The sequence below is a fragment of the Heterodontus francisci genome, unplaced genomic scaffold (assembly GCF_036365525.1).
Source record: "Heterodontus francisci isolate sHetFra1 unplaced genomic scaffold, sHetFra1.hap1 HAP1_SCAFFOLD_278, whole genome shotgun sequence".
In the NCBI taxonomy this organism is placed as follows: domain Eukaryota; kingdom Metazoa; phylum Chordata; class Chondrichthyes; order Heterodontiformes; family Heterodontidae; genus Heterodontus; species Heterodontus francisci.
Genome location: NW_027141343.1, coordinates 298,934 through 319,956, shown reverse-complemented (window position 1 = coordinate 319,956; position 21,023 = coordinate 298,934). Strand labels below are relative to the sequence as shown.

Sequence of the window (21,023 nt, the reverse complement as noted above, 5' to 3'; positions counted from 1 at the left end):
GGAGAACCTCAAAGTAAATCATCTCTGATTATTACCTGAGCCATGTGCAAATTGGCATAGGACAAATAAGATTAGAGAAAGTAATGTGCGGCTGAAAGACTGGTGTGGTTGTATTGGGTTCTGGTTCGTGGGGCATTGGCACCAGTACTGGGGAAAGAGGTGGCTGTACCGTTGGGACGGTCTACACCTGAACCGTGCTGGTGCCGGTGTTCTAGCGAGCCACATAACGAGGGACGTAGAGTTGGTTTTAAACTGAATAGTGGGGGCAAGGGATCAAATTTGGGAAGATATGGTGAATCAAGGAGGAGAGGCAAGGCAAGAGAGAAAGGTATAAATATGGGAAATGATAAAGAGACTGTGACAGGAAGGGACAGAGCAGACAAATCTAAGAGTAAATCAACAGATAAGGCTAGAGGTTACAAAAATAATAAAAGGACAAAACTAAGTGCTCTGTATCTGAATGCATGGAGCTTTCGAAACAAAACCGATGAACAGAGAGCACAAATAGAATAAATAAGTACGATCTGATAGTCATTACAGAGACATGGCTGCAGGGCGACAAAGATTGGGATGTGAATATTGGAGGTGACATGGCATTTAGGAAGGACAGGAAGCTTGGAAAAGGTGGTGGGGTAACTCTGTTAAGTAATGATGGTATTTGCGCAATGGAGAGGGATGACCTAAGTTCAGGAGATCACGATGAAGAAGCAGTTTGAGTTGAGATGAGAAATAATACAGGCAAGAAGTCACTTGTGGGAGTGGTGTACAGGCCACCTAACATTAACCACACTGTAGGATGGGGTACAAAAAAAGAAATAATGGCAGCTTGTCAGAAAGGTACAGCAATAATTATGGGGGATTTTGATCTCCATCTCGACTGGAAATTCTGATGGGCAGAGGTAGCCTAGACGAGGAGTACATAGAATGTTTTTGGGATAATTTCTTGGAAAAATAAGTTCTGGAGCCAACCTGAGAGCAGGCTATACTAGACCTGGCATTGTGCAACGAGATAGGATTAATTAATGACCTCATAGTTAAGGTGCCCCTAGGTAGTAGCGATCATAAGATGACTGAATTTTACATTCAGTTTGAGGGAGAGGAGAGTGGGTCCCAAACGAGTATTTTAAACTTAAATAAGGGCAATTATAAGGGCATGGAAGCAGAGCTAGCTAAAGTGAACTGGCAAATTAGGTTGAGGTCAATAGAGATGCAGTGGCAGACATTTAAGGAAAATTTCAGAATACACAGAATAGATACATTTCAACCAGAAAGAAAAATTCCAAAGGTGGGACTCACCATCCATGTTAAATGAAAACAGTTAAAGATACTATCAAACTTTAAGAAAAAGCCTATAATTGTGCAAAGATGGGAGGCAGGTCAGAAGATTGGACAGAATATAAAAAACAGCAAAGACTGACTAAAAGATTGATAAGGAAGGTAAAATTAGAGTACGAGAGAAGGCTAGCAAGAAATATAAAGACAACTAGTAAGAGTTTCGATAAATATTTTAAAAAGAAAAGAGTTAACAAAGTGAGTGTTGGTCCTATGGAAAGTGTGTCTGGGGAATTAATAATGGATAATTAAGAGATGGCAGATGAATTGAACAGATACTTTGCATCGGTCTTCACTATTGAGGAAACAAATAACATCCCAGTATTAGCTGTAAGTCAGGAAATGGAAGGGAGGGAGGAACTCAAGAAAATTACAATCACCAGGGAAGTGGTACTAAACAAATTGTTGGAGCTGCGGGCTGACAAATCGCCAGGTCCTGAATTGGCTAGTGAGATAGTTGATGCGCTGGTTTTAATTTTCCAAAATTCCCTCGCTTCTGGAAGGTTCTGTTAGATTGGAAAGTAGCGAATGTAATTCATTTATTCAAAAAGGGAGGGAGACAGAAAGCAGGAAACGACAGGCCAGTTAGCTTAACATCTGTCTTAGGGAAAATGTTAGGAGCGATTACTGAAGATGTTATAGCAGGGCATTTAGAAAAAATAAAGGTAATCAGGCAAGGTCAACATGGTTTTGTGAAAGGGAAATCATGTTTAACCAATTTATTGGAGTTCTTTGAGGGAGTTACATGTGCTGTGGATAAAGGGGAACCGGTGGATGTATTGTACTTCGATTTCCAGAAGGATAAGGTGACATATCAAAGGTTATTGCAGAAAATAAAAGCTCATGGTGTCAGGGGTAACATATTGGCATGGATAGAGGATTGGCTAGCTGACAGGAAACAGAGAGTCAGCATAAATGGGTCATTTTCTGGTTGGCAAGAAGTAACGAGTGTTCCACAGGGATCTGTGCTGGGGCCTCAACCTTCTACAATTCTCGAAATGACTTTGATGAAGGGACCAAAAGTATGGTTGCTAAAATTGCTGATGACAAAGATAGGCAGGAAAGTAGTTTGTGAAGAGGACATAAGGGGACTACAAAGGGATATAGATAGGTTAAGTGACTGGGCAAAGACCTGGCAAATGGAGTATAATGTGGGAAAGTGGGAAATTGTCCACTTTGGCAGGAAGAATAAAAAAGCATATTATCTAAATGGTGAGAGATTGCAGAGATCTGAGATGCAGAGGGATCTGGGTGTCCTAGTGCACGAATTGCAAAAGGTTAGTCTGCAGGTACAGCACGTAATTAGGAAAGCTAATAGAATGTTATCATTTATCGCCAGGGGAATTGAATACAATAGTAGGGAGGTTATGCTTCAGCTATACAGGGCATTGGTGAGACCTCTTCTGCAACACTGAGTACAGTACTGGTCTCCTTATTTATGGAAGGATGTAAATGCATTGGAGGTAGTACAGAGAAGGTTTACTAGACTAATACATGGAATGGGTGGGCTGTCTTACGAGGAAAGATTGGACAGGCTAGGTTCGTATCCACTAGAGTTTAGAAGAGAAAGAGGCGACATGATTGAAACATACAAGATCCTGAGGGGTTTTGACAGGGTGGATGTGGAAAGGATGTTTCCCCTTGTGGGAGAATCTAGAGCTAGGGGTCACTGTTTAAAAATAAGGGGTCACCCATTTAAGACAGAGATGAGGAGCAATTTTCCCCCTCAGAGGGTCGTGAGTCTTTGGAATTTTCTTCCTCAAAAGGCGGTGGAAGCAGAGTCTTTGAATATTTTTAAGGGAGAGATGGATGGATTCTTTATCTGCAAGGGGGTGAAAGGTTATCGGAGGTAGATGGAAATGTGGAGTAATCAGTTCAGCCATGAGCTTATTGAATGGTGAAGCAGGCTCGAAGGGACGAGTGGCCCACTCCTGCTCCTAATTCGTATGTTCATATGTAAAGACAATGTAGAGTGGTCTGTACTGTTCACAGTACTTCTCCTGCAACTGCCGAAGTGAGACAATCATGTCGACTGTCGATCTACCAGCTCTGAAGCTGCACTGAGACTCAGGATAGATGTGTGATGCCAGGGTCTGCAATCTGGTCAGAGCAATGCGAGCAAAGACCTTCCCCACAATACCGAGCAAGGAGATGCCTCGCTATTTGCTGCAGTCACTGCGATTCCCCCTTATTGTTGTACAAGGTGACAATGTTTGCATCACGCATGTTTTGAGGTGCAGATCTTTCCTTCCAACAGAGACACAGAAGTTCATGGAGATGCTGCAGTAGAGCCGCCTTTCCACTTTTGATGATTCCAGGTGGAATACCATCATTTCCCGGGGCTTTACCACTGGCAAGATGGTCAATGGCTTTGTTGAGCTCCACTATGGTGGGGTCACTGTCCAGCTCCTCCATGACAGGGAAGTCTGGAATGGCACTGAGAGCCACTTCAATGACAATATTCTCCGTTATGTAGAGTTTAAGGTAATGCTCCACTCACCTTTCCATCTGCTTGTTAACAGATGATTCCACTTTGACACCGCACTGAGACCTTGAGCATTGTTGTCTGAAAGAGCCTGATCGAGGATGCTGAGGAACTCCTGGGTCCTTTCTGGATCAGTGGTTCGTCAAGTGTTGATCTGAGGACGACGTTCTTCTTGGATGGATGAGGCTTCCTTGGCTGAAGCCTGACCTTGTTACACACCAGGGAGTGGTCAGTGTCACAGTCAGCGCTGTGATAGCTGTGAGTGATGAGGACACTGCTGAGGGTGGTATGTCTGGTGATGATAAGGTCCAGCTGGTGCCAGTGGCGTGATCTCAGATGTCTCCAGGACACCTTGTGGCACAGCTTGACCTGGAAGTAGCTGTTCATCACACAGAAACCATGGTGACAGCAACGCTCCAGCAACCTCTGTCCATTTTCATTCATCTTGCCAATCCCCTGGTGCTCTATGCACATTGGCAAAGCTGTGTAGTCAGTATCCAAGCTTGTGTTGAAGTCTCCTAGAAGGTACAGTCCCTCAGTGCTGGGAATTCTACTGATGGCAGTATCAAGTGTCACATAGAATTGATCCTTGACATCTGGGGTGGAGGTGAGTGTCGGGACATAGATGCACATGAGATTAACTGGGCCCACGCTTGTTGACAAGTGAAGAGTAAGAAGTCTCTCTGAGCCTACTGTGGGTTGTTCACTCATCTCAAGTGGCGTGTTTTTTACTGTGAAAACCACTCCATGCTCACGAGTTGCCTCTTGGGCTTTCCCCTGCCAGAAGAAGGTGTAGTGTTTCTCTTTGAGGGATCCACTTTGAACGAGTCTAGTTTCTTGCAGCTCAGCAATGTCCACATTGAGCCTTGTGAGTTCCTCGTCGATCACAGCTGTCTTGTGTGTGTCATCAACCTGCAGAAGGGTGTCAGTAAGGCCAGGACACATGGTCCTTACATTCCAGCTTGTGATGCAAAGGACTGGTGTCTTCTTTGTTGAGCTTGTTTTTCTTGGTGCATTGATTATCGATCCGCCTGTTGAGAGATGACTCTCTAAGCTCCAAGCACCCATTGAAGCAAGCAGGTCGTGGCTTCACAGCACCTAACTGACTGGGTGCTGCCCAGCTTGGAGTGGGTGGTAGCTATCCAATGAGATGCGATGATCTCTTCAACTGTCAGAAGAAATCCCTGGTGCTCATACTCTGCACCAATTGAGTGAGAGCTTATAATCGGTAACCGTTTCTTCCCGTGTTGTGCTAATGTTTAAGCACAAATAGTGTCCTCTACACGGTACATTAGTACTGAACACAAAATGGCTCCTTTGGTCATGTGTTAATTATAAAATGGCTTTCTTGACCTTGTTAGTTATTACAATGGATACATTATAAAAATGGTCAAATTAAACTAAGATCGAACTACCCAAGCTTACCTGCATCCTCCAGTCCTCTGGCAACATTCCCATATTTAAGGAGGATTGAAAGATTGTGGTTCGAGTCTTTGATATTTCCACCCTTACGTCCCTCAGCAACCCAGGATGCAGCCCATTCAAACTGGGTGACTTTTCTACTGTGAGTGCTGCCAACCTTGTAATTGTCTCCTCTTTATCTATTTTCATCCTGTCCAATTTCTTCACTTCCTCCTCCTTTACTGTGACATTTGCAGCATCCGCTTATTTTGTGATACTTAATTAGTGCCTCAGCCACACCCTCTGCCTCCATAGGATCTCCTAATTGACCCACCCTTTCATTGACTGTCCATATGTTGGTAAAATACTTCAGTGTTCCCAGTTATGTGACCTGCTAATCTTTTCTCATACATTCTCTTGCTGATCTCATTTCCTTTTTCAGGCTCTCCTCTGTACTTTCTGTATTCTGCTTGTTTCTCGACTGCATATGAATCCTCACATGATTTCGATATGAATGATTTTTGAACTATTTTGTTGAAGGATTGAGTTTTGTAAATTTCTCCCTAGCTCCCCTCATGGTCAGGCAGAAAGTTTAACTGCTGTGTTTTCAAACAGCAACAGCTTTATTTGAAAAGCCATTGGGACAGGATTCCGGGTTTTAATCCAGTCACAAATCTGATTCTGATGTCTTGTGGCTCCAGCTGTCACATGACGTCATCATTGGCCCAGTCATGGAGCTGTGGGTTGATGTTTAAATTGTTGCAAAATAATTTTCCAGAAGGACAATCAAAATGAATCGATATATAAAAGGTAGATTTTGTGAATTTGTGCTCCCAGTGGAAATCCCTGCAGAGTCTGCTGGTTTTCATATCCCCTATTCCCCACAGGAAGCTCTGTGTCGGAATCTGTATTCATTATATCAATATTATACAGAATCATTTCATGGGAGACCCCAGTGTGAATTGTAGACAGGTGGTTCAGTTTTAACTTTCAAATTAACACAGAAGCAAAATACTGCAGATGCTGGAAATCTGAAATAAAAACAGAAAATGCTGGAAATACTCAGCAGGTCTGGCAGCATCTGTGGAGAGAGAAACAGAGTTAACGTTTGTGGTCTGTGACCTTTCATCAGAACTGGGCTGAAATTGTCTGAGGGCCAAGTGGCCTCTTTCTGTGCCTTAAACTTTCTATGAGTCTAAGATTCTATGAGATACTGGAATCAATTTCAGGGTCGATGACATTGCACTCTGTAAGGATAGGAAGATGGAGATTATTAAGTACAGTGCAAGAATATAGATGCTTTTACATTATTTTAATCAAAATTGATTCAAACTTTGTGTTCACGAATCCTATCTTTTGATCACAATGACACTGATAACAATGGAAAAAGCAAGACTTGCATTTCACGACCACAGGACATTGCAAAGCCTTTTACAGCCAATGAAGGACTTACCAAGTGTCGTCACTGTAGTCATGTAGGAAACATGGTGGCCAATGTGCGCACAGCAAGCTCCCAGAAACAACAACGTGATAAAAACGAGATAATCTGTTTTTAAGTGATGTTGATTCAGGGTTAAACAATGACCAGCATCCCAGAAATAATTCCCCTTCTATTCTCTGAAATAGTGCCATGGTACCTTTAACATCCACGTGAGAGGGCAGAGGGATCCTCAGTTTTCTGTCTCACCTGAAAAACAGCATTTCTGATAGTGCAGCACTGCCTTAGTACTGTACTGGAGTGTCAGCCATTTTTAAAGGGCTGTTAGTCCTTTTGGAAAATATTTAAAGGAAGATTAAATTAAATGAAATAAATACATTGCTTTTGCCTCTCTCCCATCCCCCCAATAACAGTTAAATTAATTATTTGCCCTTCCCTACCAAAACCTACCTTTACCATCTGACCTCCGCCCAAAACTGCACAAACTGTAAAATATAACCCTTCCCACCATCCCCTACACCCATGACATTAATTTGACTCCGTCCCCCCACTCCCACACTGAGTAACGTACCTTCTCCCCCCCTCCCCACCAGTGTTGCACCTCATTTGCCCGGGTGGGGCTCCGAAGGCACGGCAGTGACGGCCACTGGGCTGAAGATCGCAGCGGAACATCAGGAAGTGATGGGATAATAATTAATGCAGGTTTGTGGTCCCGTTGCCGAGCGGTGGAGGTCCCCCACAAGGCCTCGCCGTCGCCGGCAATATCGAGCCAGGCCCTGCCGGCGTTGAGGTCCGTGGCGGGTCTCATCCGGGGCCATCTTCAGGCGGCCCCCACCCCACCCCCACCACAGATCTCGACGTCGAGGGCTCTATAGAATCCAGCCCATTGTTTCTGTCAATCTCAACTCCACAAGGATTTGCCTGTTAATTGTAGAAAAATTAAAGCTCTATAACCTTTTGATAAAAGGGTTCAAATCCATTTCCAAACAAATGATAGTTCTCATTGTATCTAGAACATGTTTTCTTACATACAAACATACCAATTAGGAGCAGGAGTAGACCACTCGGCCCCTCGAGCCTGCTCCACCATTCAATAAGATCATGGCTGATCTGATTGCAACCTCAACTCCACATTACCACCTGCCCCCGATAACCTTTCACCCCCTTGTTTATCAAGAATCTATCTACCTCTATCTTAAAATATTTCAGAATTTCTGTCGTCCAGCAACTCTCATTTTATTTCCTGGATTTCACCTAAAAAATGTATTTCCACACTTTGGATATCCTGTACTTCATTAATGTTTTTGCTGTCTGGGGATTTCCCTTTAATTATATTCAGTGCTGGTATTTTACTGCCACACACTGACTGAAAGTGTCCCATCTTTCTGCAGGAAAAACACTCAGCTTCATTGGCGAGGCAGTTTTCCCACTTGTGTCTCTCTCTGCCACACCTACTGCATTTGGTTGCAGCTACCACTAGATGCTCTTCCCGTCTTTCTTCTCTTTTACCACTAATTTTTCCTTTTGTTTTCTTAACAAATTCAATTGAGTCTGCAACTCTCGAGATCAGACTCTCCCTGTCCCCTCGAACAACGGATTGGTTAAACTTTCTAACCTCTGTTTGTCTGCTCAATTGAAACTCTTTCGTTAATGTGAGATCAGCCCTGGACTGCAGATGATCTGAAAGGGTGTTGTCTAATACCCCGAACACAATCCTGTCTCCATTCAGCTCTTCTCTTATGTTGCCGTATTCACAAACATCCGTGAGTTTGGACAAGTCATTGATAAATGAATGAATACTCTCCCCTTTCTGTTTTGTACGCTTATTAAATTCAAAGTGATTCCTGACAATGCAGCAGCCAGCCGACGTCATCAGAGCGCTCCAAGCTCGCACATGCACAAACAGTCTCCTGCGCTCTGAGATGCTGCGCATGCTCAGCCTACGTCTTCCAGGACGAAGTGGCGCATGCGCGGGAAAACTCTCTCCCCCCTTTCAGCCACTCACTCCAGGCCGCTCGCTGCCCGCTCCTCGCTACCCCGCTCCCCCGCCCTCCGGCCGCTTGCTACCCCCCCACCCTCGCACTGCCCTCTCTCCGTCCACTCACGCCCCGCTTCCCCCCCACGTCCCTCCGGACACTAGCTCTAAGCCATGCTGCTTCCCTCCTCTCGGCCTCTCGCTCCAACATTCGATCATTCTTCACCGCACCACCCGATAAAGCAAGGCGAGCCTCGAGAGGTGATGGGGCAATGTTGGAGCGAGTGGCCGAGAGGAGGGAAGCGGCAGAGCCCATGGCCTGGAGTGTGAGCGGCCAGAGAGCAGGATGGGGGTGGTGGTGGGTGAAGCGGGGAGTGAGCAGTCAGAGAGTGGGATGGGGGGAAGCGGGGAATGATCGTCCGGAGAATGGGATGGCACTGTTTAGCGGGGATTTGAGGAAAAAATGTTTCAATTCGAGGGTGGTTGGAATCTGGAACACACTGCCTGAAGGAGTGGTAGAGGCAGGAACCCTCACAACATTTAAGAAGTATCTAGATGAGCACTCAAAACGCCACAGAATACAAGGCCTCGGCCACGTGCTGGAAAATGGAATTAGCATAGATAGGTACTTGATGGCCGGCACGGACATGATGACCGAAGGGCCTGTTTCTGTGCTGTATAACTCTATGACTCTATGAAACCTCACTGAATTACAGAGGGTGTGCAGCACTGTCAGAGGTGCTGTCCTTCTGATGAGACTTCAAACAGCGCAACGTTCTCCGAGTATCAACCAAAACATGTCCATTGTGTAGATATGTGCCATATTTGCTTATGAAACGACAGTCACTGCTCCGAAAATAATTCGCTTTAGGTGAATTAAGATGACTTTGTACTATATAACTGGCGAATGCACAAGAAGGAGCGGGGGACTGTTGGGGGTGGGACGGAGGTGGCGATGGCAACCTTTGAGGGGATTTTTGGGTCGAAGTTGTTTTCTGTGATAAATTGAGTAGCTCCATCTTTAATCCTGGCAGCTGCCTGAATGTCACAGACAGTGACGTTTCAGTGGAAGAGGCTGCATTTGCGCATGTGCTAGTACAGCGTCACCTGGTGGTTGCGTTGTCAGCAAATGCAGCGTTTTAACTTTGGCTCCACGATGACATTTTTTTCCTCAATTAAAATAGGTCTTCAGTGCCTTAATAACTTCTTCACATGTTGCCTTCTGTTCTTCATGAGGATGTTGCCTGCACACTCCCTTCATTGCAGACAATAGTGTACTGACCTGCTCCATGTCTGGCTTCTGCACGCGACCCGATGCAGTACGATACCTTGCAAACCTCTGGAACCAACTCGGCCACTCGTCGGCTTGGTTCAGTGCAGTGACCTTTTCAAAGGTACAGGCAAAGATTTCTCCATCTTCGCTTTGGTTTACTGTGGCCCCCATATAATATTCTGATATCTGTCAAGGCGTAGTACAGAATTTATAAGAATCTGACGGTTAAAATAACCTGAGTTTACTCTACACATCTTGCATTGAAGGTTTCATCGACAACTCTCCATGAGGTGCCGTACAGATTATATTACATCACTTCCTGTGATGATGCACATAGTCTATTTATATAATCTGCCCAGTAACAACCCAATGTCCACTCTTATATTATTGTACAGATGTGAGAAAAGCTGAGGATGGGAATGGAACGTCTCAATGAAGATTTCATGATGCTGATGATGTAAATGAGGCTGATCTGTTACCCATTCCACAATCCCTCTTTATTTCTGTGCATGTTTCTCGATGCTGTTTCAACCAAATTGAAAAAGAATCACAAATCCTCCCCTGGAGCCTCAGGTGTTCGTTAACAAAAGGCATGGTGGCCAAGTGGTAAGGTATCAGTCTCGTAGATTGAAGGTCACGGGTTCAATCCCCGTTTGTGCCTTTTGATTAGTTTCTCACTTTAAATGTGATGTTTCCACAAAAGATGTCTGTTGCATTTGTTTTGGCCATCTGGAAATCAGTGTCATGTTACACTTTATCCTGGACACGGGGAAGAACGTGAGGAGTAACCACATGGTTCATCCAGCCTTCTCTGCCATTGATAGAGTGAAAATATCTGAGGTCCAAGCACTGAACCTTATTACTGTGTATATGCCGGATATTGAACAGAGCTATTCTACTAATCCCACATCCCACACTCCTGTCCTTTCCCCCATTGCCCTGTTAGATTTTCCATGTCAGGTATATATCCAATTCCATTTAGAGTTAACATTGAATCTGCTTCCACTGACCTTTCAGGATTGCATTCCAGACCAGAACAACACACTGCTGAAAAAACAATCTCCTCATCACAACTCGAATTCTTTTGCCAATTACTTTAAATGTGTTTCCTCTGGTTACTGACCCTTCTGTCACTGGCAACACTTTCTCCTTCTTCACTCTATCAAAACTCTTCAGGATTTGCATTTCCTGCTGCCTTTGCTGATATAACAAGGCTGAGCACACATCACTAAATGGAATATGATTGGCTCTGAATCACATTTATCCTTCCTGCCAATCTGATGTGGACCTTGTATTTTCCCGGAACCAAACAACCTGAGCAACAAGTGTGGGTTCCAGTGATTCCCACCGCTCTGAGAGAGAGAGGATGTGATAATGAGCCAGATAGAAGAAAGGAATGAGATAGAGAGTAAAATAGCCCTGGTCTGTTTCTACTAAACCCCGGCCCCCTACTTAAAATGGCATCATTTTCTCCTGCCTCTCCACATTCTAATCCATTGATTAATGCAATCCTTTCATCTGGAACATAGAACATAGAACAGTACAGCACAGTACAGGCCCGTCGGCCCACGATGTTGTGCCGAACCTTTAACCTACTCTAAGATCAAACTACCTACATACGCTTCATGCTACTATCATCCATGTACCTATCCAAGAGTCGCTTAAATGGCCCTAATGTATCTGCTTCTACTACCACCGCTGGCAGTGCATTCCACGCACCCACCACTCTCTGTGTAAAGAACCTACCTCTGACATCTCCCCGAAACCTTCCTCCATCACCTTAAAATTATGCCCCCTGGTGATAGCCCTTTCCACCCTGGGAAAAAGTCTCTGGCTATCCACTCTAGTTATGCCTCTCATCATCTTGTATCCCTCTATCAAGTCACCTCTCATCCTTCTTCGTTCCAATGAGAAAGGCCCTAGCACCCTTAACCTTTCTTCGTAAAACATACCCTCCAGTCCAGGCAGCATCCTGGTAAATCTCCTCTGCACCCTCTCTAAAACTTCCACATCCTTCCTATAATGAGGCGACCAGAACTGAACACAATATTCCAAGTGTGGTCTAACCAGGGCTTTATAGAGCTGCAGCATAACCTCGCGGCTCTTAAACTCAATCCCCCTGTCAATGAAAGCCAACACACCATATGCCTTCTTAACAACCCTATCAACTTGGGTGGCAACTTTGGGCAATCTATGGACATGGACCCCAAGATCCCTCTGTTCCTCCACACTACCAAGCATCCTGTCTTTAAGCCTGTATTCTGCATTCAAATTCGACCTTCCAAAATGAATCACTTCACACTTTTCCAGGTTGAACTCCATCTGTCCCTTTAATTCCTGTTTCCTAATCCATTGATGTTTCACAATGTACTGAACTGTCCCAATCCATTGATATAACTCAGTCTATAGAATTTCCCAATCCACTGATATTTTCCAGTCCATTGACTTTCCCAATCCATTAATGGTTCCTGACCATTGACATTCCCAATCCATTTATATTGCCTGTGATTTCAAAGCAACTGTGGAATACAAATAGTATTAGTATTATCAGATACATCGAGACGAGGTGCAATAGCCAAGTGGACAGATGTCAGGTTTATAAAGAAAAAAGCACTGGCTCGATATTTGTCCAGTCGATCACTGGATCTGAACTCTCAACCTACTGTATTTCTGTGGGTCTGCTGTCTTGTAGATGTGAAGAACCATTGGATGTTTCACAATCCTCTGACTTTTCTCATTCTTGTGCCATATTTGTTCCTTTGGGTTCACCAGTGAAGAATATTATTCCCTATTACATTTGGTGAAGACTTTAATAACCTCACATCCTTGTGTCTCACCATCTCAGGTCAAACTCCCTACAGAAACTTTAAACATTTAACTATTCTGCTGGAAACATTTTCAAGGGCGCAGCCATTCCTTCATTACGCTTCCTTCTTTGACATGTGATTGACAAATATGTGTGTAATGGAGAGAGAGAGAGTGAAAAAAAAGAGAGAGAGAGTGCAATAGAAAGTTAGAGGACCAGCTAAAGACAGATAGAGAGAGAGAGGCAGAGAGAGGTAAAGCGATAGACAGAGAGAGAGAGAGAGAGAGAGAGAGAAGGAGAGAGAGTCATTGAGTCCTGGAGTCACTACAGTACAGGAAGTCATTTTGCCCATCAAGCCCATGTAAATCAGTCCATTCAGTCCCATTCCCCCGCTCTATCCCCATCGCCCTGTAAGTTATCTAAACCTGTCATATTTATTATAATCTTGTACATGTCTATCAAATCTCCCCTCAATCTCCTTTGCTCCAAGGAGAACAACCCCAGCTTCTCCAACCTAACCTTACAGCTAAAATCCCTCATGTCTGGAACCATTCTGATAAATCTTCTCCACCCTCTCAAGGACACTCACATCCCTCCAAACGTGTGTTGACTAGAACTGGATGCAATTCTCTGGTTGTGGCCCAACTAGAGATTTATACAGGTTCAGCATAACTTCCCTACTTTTGTACTCAGTACCTCTATTTATGAAGCCCAAGATCCCATATGCTTTGCTAACTACTTTCTCAATGTGTCCTGCCACCGTCAAAGAACTATGCATATGAATCCCCAGGATTTTATTCCTAAAAATATGCTTTCTTCATATAAATCTGTAAAAAATGCATTATACAACAGTTCAAAACAGCACCAAGTTGACATTCTAAAAAGTGCAAAGGAAGTCAGTTTTCTTCAATACAGGAGTGCGTTGCCTCACAACCCTTCCACTCCATTTTACCTGACATGGACATTTTACAGCAAACCCATATCTGGTGCATACAACACGAGGGGTTTCCAATGGGTCCAGCTGCCCAGTTCACTATGGCGGGGGGACCTTACACAGTGGTCTTTCCCCATTGAGCCTTTGCAGTGGCTACCCCAAGCTTTAGTGCGTCCCTCAGCACGTAGTCCTGGACCTTGGAATGTGCCTGTCTGCAAAACTCGGTCGTGAACAACTCTTTGCGCTGGAAGAGCAGCAAGTTTAGGGCAGACCAAAGAGTGTCTATCACCGAATTGATGGTCCTCCAGCAGCAGTTAATGTTTATCTCGTTATGCATCCCTGGGAACAGCCCGGAGAGCACAGACTCCTGTGTTACAGAGCTGCTTGGGATGAACCTCGACAAAAACCACTGTATCTCTTTCCACACCTGCTTTGCAAAGACACATTCCAGAAGGAGGTGGGCAACTGTCTCTTCCCCACCACAGCCACCTCGAGGGACGCGTGTGGAGGGGGCGAGACTTCGGGCATGCAGGAAGGATCTGACAGGTAGGGCTCTTCTTACCACCAGCCAAGCTACATCTTGGTGCTTGTTTGAAAGTTCTGGTGATGAGGCATTCTGCCAAATGACTTTGGCAGTCTGCTCGGGGAACCATCCGACCGGATCCACCATCTCCTTTTCCCGTAGGGCCTTGAGGACATTCCGTGCAGACCACTGCCTGATGGATTGGTGGTCAAAGGTGTTTTCCCGCAGAAACATTCCCACGAAGGATAGCTGGTACGGTATGGTCCAACTGGATGCAGCGATCCGCGGCAATGTGACCAGACCCATCCTTCGCAACACCTCAGCACGTAGTGACACTTGGTGTTTGTGTACTGGGGCTCCACACACAGCTTGGTGCAGCTGCACACGAAGGTGGTCATCAGGATGAGGGCGACGTTGGGTACATTTTTCCCGCCCTTGTCCAGAGGTTTGAACATCGTGTCCCTCCCGCCCTGGTCCATTTTAGATCTCCAGATGATGCAGTTGAAGTCACCACCTAGGATGACCGGCCTGGACGTCGCCAGCAGCAGTGGGAGCTGCTGGAAGACGGTCAGCCGCTCGCTGCGTTGTACCGGGGCGTACACGTTGATCAACTGGAGCGGAGCGTTGTTGTACATCACGTCTGCTACGAGGAGGCGGCCGCCCACCACCTCCTGAACTTCGGAGATGGTGAAGTTACCTCCCCGCAGCAGAATACCCAGGCCGCAGGAACGGCAATCATTACCCCCCGACCATATCGATGGCCCGTGGGACCACCATCGCGACCACTGCCTGTAGCTGCTGAGGTGTGGTATTCCACACTCCTGCAGAAATAGTAGGTCAGCTTTGACCTTGGCAAGGTAATCCAAGGTTGAAACACATCGCGTAGTAGATATAATGCTACGCACATTAATGGAAGCAATTCTTACACCCATTTTTTACTAAAAATTAGTTGTTGCTTCCCATACCATTTGTCCTCACCTCCTTGATGAAGGGTCACTGACCCGAAACGTTAACTCTGCTTCTCTTTCCACAGATGCTGCCAGACCTGCTGAGTGGTTCCAGCATTTCTTGTTTTTATTTCAGATTTCCAGCATCCGCAGTATTTTGCTTTTATCTCGCTGTCTCTTGCTGGTTTGCTCAGTACCTTTCTCTGTCTGTTCATTTCTGAGTCCTGATAATATCTTCCTGGTTTTCTGTGTGTCTTTCTCTGCCTGCCTCATTGTCGGTGCTGTTACTCAGTGTCCTTGTGTCATTGTGCAGTGAGGGTGAGTCCGTCAGCACGTGTGTTGCTGAGTCCGGGATTCTTGAGAAATCCGACTCCAATCCTATTTTTATAAAAACATTTGGGAATGAACATATTTCACTAACGGGCAGCTGAAATTGAAAACAGTAGTTAGCAGAGTGGTGCAGCGGAAGTGTGCTGGGCCTTTAACTCAGAGATCAATGGATCGAAACCATTCTCTGCTATTTATGTTTGGTAATAATACAAACAGTTCACTTTCAGAACATCAAGTATTTACCTAAAATAACAAGTTGCTTCCAAAGGTAATCTATTGCAATCAGCTTCTTCTTTCTAGTGAACACATCAATCAGTAACAAATCACTTTTGCTCACACGAACACAAGCTGCAAACACGGACCAGCCGAGTCTCTCCCACTTTGTCAACCCCTTCCTGCAGAGCCTCCTCTCCACCACCAGATGGTGATGTTGGCCACAATAAAAGCAGGACAAATGGTCACAGTGAGGAGACGGTCAGTAACAGAAAATAAAACAATAACAGGGAAAACCTTTACACAACAACAGGGTACATCTTTACACAACAGAAAACATATTTACACAACAGGAAATACCTTTAGATAACAGGGAGAACACAATCATACAAATGCCTTGTTTCTCCATCTCAGTCTCGTTGCCTCTCTCTCTGTCCCTCACCTTTGCTTCCTCACAGTCTATTCTTGGTTTTCTGTGTGTTTTTCTCTCTGTCCCGTTGTCGATGGTGTTACTCAGCGTCCTTGTAACATTGTGTAGCCAGGCTGAGCCTCCCAACACCTGTGTTGCTGTTATAAAAACAGAAAATGCTGGAAATGCTCAGTACGTCTGGCAGCATCTGTGCAGAGAGAAATAGTTAACAGTTCAGGTCTGTTTCCTTAGCTCACATTAACTTTGTTCTCTCTCCACAGATGCTGCCAGACCTGCTGATTATTTCAAGCATTTTCTGTTTATGTTTCAAATTTCCAGCATCCGCAGTATTTTGCTTTTGTACGTGTGTTGCTATGTCTGGGACTGTTTGAGTGCAATGCTGTTGCTTTATAAACAGCGTTTAAACAAACATTTATCTCGTTAACACACAGCACTAATACACAGCTGGATATAAACAGCAGCCTGCAGCAGAGGGTGCAGTGGAAGTTTATTAACACAAATAATTCACCAGCACTACATTTACTGCTGCCCACAATCACACCACGCTTCATCTTAACACGTTCTACTCTTTATTTACATCAACTTCTTCCTTCCAGTAAACACTTCAATTTGGAACACAGCTTCCAAATCACCTTTATTCACAAACCCGAACACACACCAGCCCAGACTTTCCCCTTTCTGTCAACCCATTCCTGCATCACTGCCTCTCCACCAAAAGTTGTTGCTAGAATCATACAATCATAGAATGGCTACAGCACAGAAGGAGGCCATTCAGCCTGTCGAACACGTGCTGGCTCTCTGTTAGAGCAACTCACCTCATTTCACTCCCTAGTCAGTTCAATTTTGGAGGTGGGAAAATTTCTCGAAAGAATAATTCGGGACAAAATTAATAATCCCATGGACAAATGTGGGTTAATTCAAGAAAGCCAGCATGGATATCTTAAGGGAAAATCATGTTTAACTGTCCTGCTGTAGTTTTTTGATGAGGTAACAGAGAGGGATGATGAGGGCAATGCTGTTGATGTGGTGTATATGGACTTTCAAAAGGTCTGGCAGCATCTGAAAGGTCACTGACCTGAAACGTTAACTTTGCTTCTCTCTGTACAGATGCTGCCTGACCTGCTGAGTATTTCCAGCATTTCTTGTTTTCATTATGGCACAGAGTTCCCTTTTCAAACTTACAGAATTAACTACAATAATGTACTCTGAGATTCAAGTTAAATATCAGCCCAATATTTACACACATTATGAGTTTATAAGTTTCAGTATTAATTCCCATAGTGCATCCTGACATATACATTAGATATAACATAACATAAGAACAGAAGAAATAGGAGCAGGAGTAGGCCATTCGGCCCCTCAAGCCTGCCCTGCCATTCAGTAAGATCATGGCTGATCTGCCCCAGACCTCAACTCCTCTTTCATGCCAGCTCTTCATGGACCTCAACTCTCCAATATTTCAAAAATCTATTTACATCCTCTTTAAATACTTTCAGTGATTTAGCCTCCAATACTGTCTGGGGTAGAGAATTCCAGACATTCACTACCCTCTGAGAGAAGAAATTCCTTTGCATCTCAGTTTTAAATGAGTGTCCCCTTATTCTGTAACTATGTCGCCTAGTTTGAGATTCCCCCACTAGTGGAAACATTTTCTCAACATCTACCCTGTTAATAAAAACAAGAAATGTTGGAAATACTCAGCAGGTCTGGCAGCATCTGTGAAGAGAGAAGCAGAGTTAATGTTTCAGGTCAGAGACCCTTCTTCACCCTGTTAAGCCCCCTCAGAATCTTGTACGTTTCAAAAAGATCACCCCTCATTCTTCTAAACACGAATGAATAACCTGTTTCGCCGTTCTTCATAAGTCAACCCCTTCATCTCAGGAATCAGCTGAGTGAATCGCTTTTGAACTCCTCCAATGCCAGTACATCCTTTCTTAAGTCGAAATCTCAAGTGTGGTATCAGATTGAGAGAATCTGAAAGATAGTATAACCTGAGATACAAACTGAGAATTCAGTTTAAAACTCCCCCGGATTGTGAAACTAAAAGATACAATAGCAATTTAATTTGTATAGACTGTGCTTTGGATCATATTCCAGCCCTCATACAGTATCAGACTGGAAGATACTGTAGCAATTCCATTAGTGCAGACTCAGCTCTACATTACAGAGCAGGGAACATATTTAAACAACCCGGAACACTTTTACACAAGACGGATCATATTTACACAACTGAGAAGATCTTTACCCAACAGGGAACCATTTTACACAATAACAGAGAACATCTTCACACAACAGCGAATACAGTGACACAACAGAGAACATATTACACAGCAGGAAATATCTTTACACAACAGAGAACACAATTACATACATCATCAGTCTTTCGTTGTCTCTTGCTGGTTTGCTCAGTACCTTTCTCTGTCTGTTCCCTTCTGGGTCCTGATAATCTCTTTCTGGTTTTCTGTGTGTCTTTCTCTGTCTGTTCCCTTCTGGGTCCTGATAATCTCTTCCTGGTTTTCTGTGTGTCTTTCTCTGGCTGTTCCTTTCTGGGTCCTGATAATATCTTCCTGGTTTTCTGTGTGTCTTTCTCTGCCTGCCTCATTGTCGGTGCTGTTACTCAGTGTCCTTGTGTCATTGTGCAGTGAGGGTGAGTCCGTCAGCACGTGTGTTGCTGAGTCCGGGATTGTTGAGAAATCCGACTACAATCCTATTTTTATAAAAACATTGGAGAAATGAACATATTTCACTAACAGGCAGCTAAAATTTAACCCAGCAGTTAGCAGAGTGGCGCAGCGGAAGCGTGCTGGGCCCATAACACAGAGGTCGATGGATCGAAACCATTCTCTGCTATTTATGTTTGATCGGAAGACAAACATTTCACTTTCAAAACATCAAGTGTTTCCCCATAATAACAAGATGTGATCGATTGCAATCAGCTTTTTCCTTTGAGTGAACACACCAATCAGTAACAAATCACTTTTGCTCACACGAACACAAACTGCAAACACGGACCAGCCGAGTCTCTCCCACTTTGTCAACCCCTTCCTGCAGAGTCTCCAGATGGTGATTTTGGCCACAATAAAACCAGGACAAATGGTCACAGTGAGGAGACGGTCAGCAACAGAAAATAAAACAATAACAGGGAAAACCTTTACACAACAAGAGGGTACATCTTTACACAACAGAAAACATATTTACACAACAGGAAATACCTTTAGACAACAGGGAGAGCACAATCAAACAAATGCCTTGTTTCTCCATCTCAGTTTCGTTGTCTGTCTCTCTCTCTCCGTTCCTCACTTTTGCTTCCTCACAGTCTATTCGTTTTCTGTGTGTTTTCCTCTCTGTCTCGTTGTCGATGGTGTCAAGCAGCGTCCTTGTAACATTGCGTAGCCAGGCTGAGCCTCCCAACACCTGTGTTATTGAACATAGAACAGTGCAGCACAGTACAGGCCCTTCGGCCCACGATGATGTGCCGAAACTTTAACCTACTCTAAGATCAAAACTACCTACATACCCTTCATTCTACTATCATCCATGTACCTATCCAAGAGACGCTTAAATGTCCCTAATGTATCTGCTTCTACTACCACATCTGGCAGTGCATTCCATGCAGCCACCACTCTCTTGTGTGAAGAACCTACCTCTGACATCTCCCCGAAACCTTCCTCCATCACCTTAAAATTATGCCCCCTGGTGATAGCCCTTTCCACCCTGGGAAAAAGTCTCTGGCTATCCACTCTATCTATGCCTCTCATCATCTTGTACCCCTCTATCAAGTCACCTCTCATCCTTCTTCGTTCCAATGAGAAAAGTCCCAGCTCCCTCAATCTTTCTTCGTAAGACATGCCCTCCAGTCCAGGCAACATCCTGATAAATCTCCTCTGCACCCTCTCTAAAGCTTCCACATCCTTCCTATAATGAGACGACCAGAACTGAACACAATATTCCAAGTGTGGTCTAACCAGGGCTTTATAGAGCTGCAGCATAACCTCGCGGCTCTTAAACTCAATCCCCCTGTTAATGAAAGCCAACACACCATACGCCTTCTTAACAACCCTATCAACTTGGGTGGCAACTTTGAGCGATCTATGGACATGGGCCCCAAGATCCCTCTGTTCCTCCACACTACCAAGAATCCTGTCTTTTCGCCTGTATTCTGCATTCAAATTCAACCCTCCAAAATGAATCACTTCACACTTTTCCAGGTTGAACTCCATCTGCCACTTCTCAGCCCAGCTCTGCATCCTGTCAATGTCCCGTTGCAACCTACAACAGCCTTCCACACTATCCACAACTCCAGCAACCTTCGTGTCATCGGCAAACTTGCTAACCCAGACTTCCACTTCCTCATCCAAGTCATTTATAAAAATCACAAAGAGCAGAGGTCCCAGAACAGATCCCTGCGGAACACCACTGGTCACCGAGCTCCAGGCTGAATACTTTCCATCTACTACCACCCTCTGTCTTCTATGGGCCAGCCAATTCTGTATCCAGACAGTCAACTTTCCCTGCATCCCATGCCTCCTTACTTTCTGAATGAGCCTACCATGGGGAACCTTATCAAACGCCTTGCTAAAATCCATATACACCACATCCACTGCTCTTCCTTCATCAATGTGTTTTGTCACATCTTCAAAGAATGTAATAAGGCTTGTGAGGCATGACCTGCCCCTCACAAAGCCATGCTGACTGTCTCTAATCAAACGATGCTTTTCCAACTAATCATAAATCCTGTCTCTCAGAATCCTCTCCAATAATTTGCCCACTACCTACGTAAGACTGACTGGTCTATAATTCCCAGGGTTATCTCTATTCCCTTTCTTGAACAAGGGAATAACATTTGCCACCCTCCAATCATGTGGTACTACTCCAGTGGACAGTGAGGAGGCAAAGATCATCGCCAAAGGCGCGCAATCTCTTCCCTCGCTTCCCT

General features: G+C 44.6%; 1 non-coding gene across 1 annotated transcript; it reads left to right on the top strand.

Moving 5' to 3' along the window:
- Nucleotides 1-10,493: 10,493 nt before the first annotated feature.
- On the top strand, nucleotides 10,494-10,565 carry trnat-cgu (transfer RNA threonine (anticodon CGU)). The gene has a single exon. It is a non-coding gene; the product is annotated as a tRNA-Thr (tRNA).
- The last annotated feature ends 10,458 nt before the right edge of the window (nucleotides 10,566-21,023 follow it).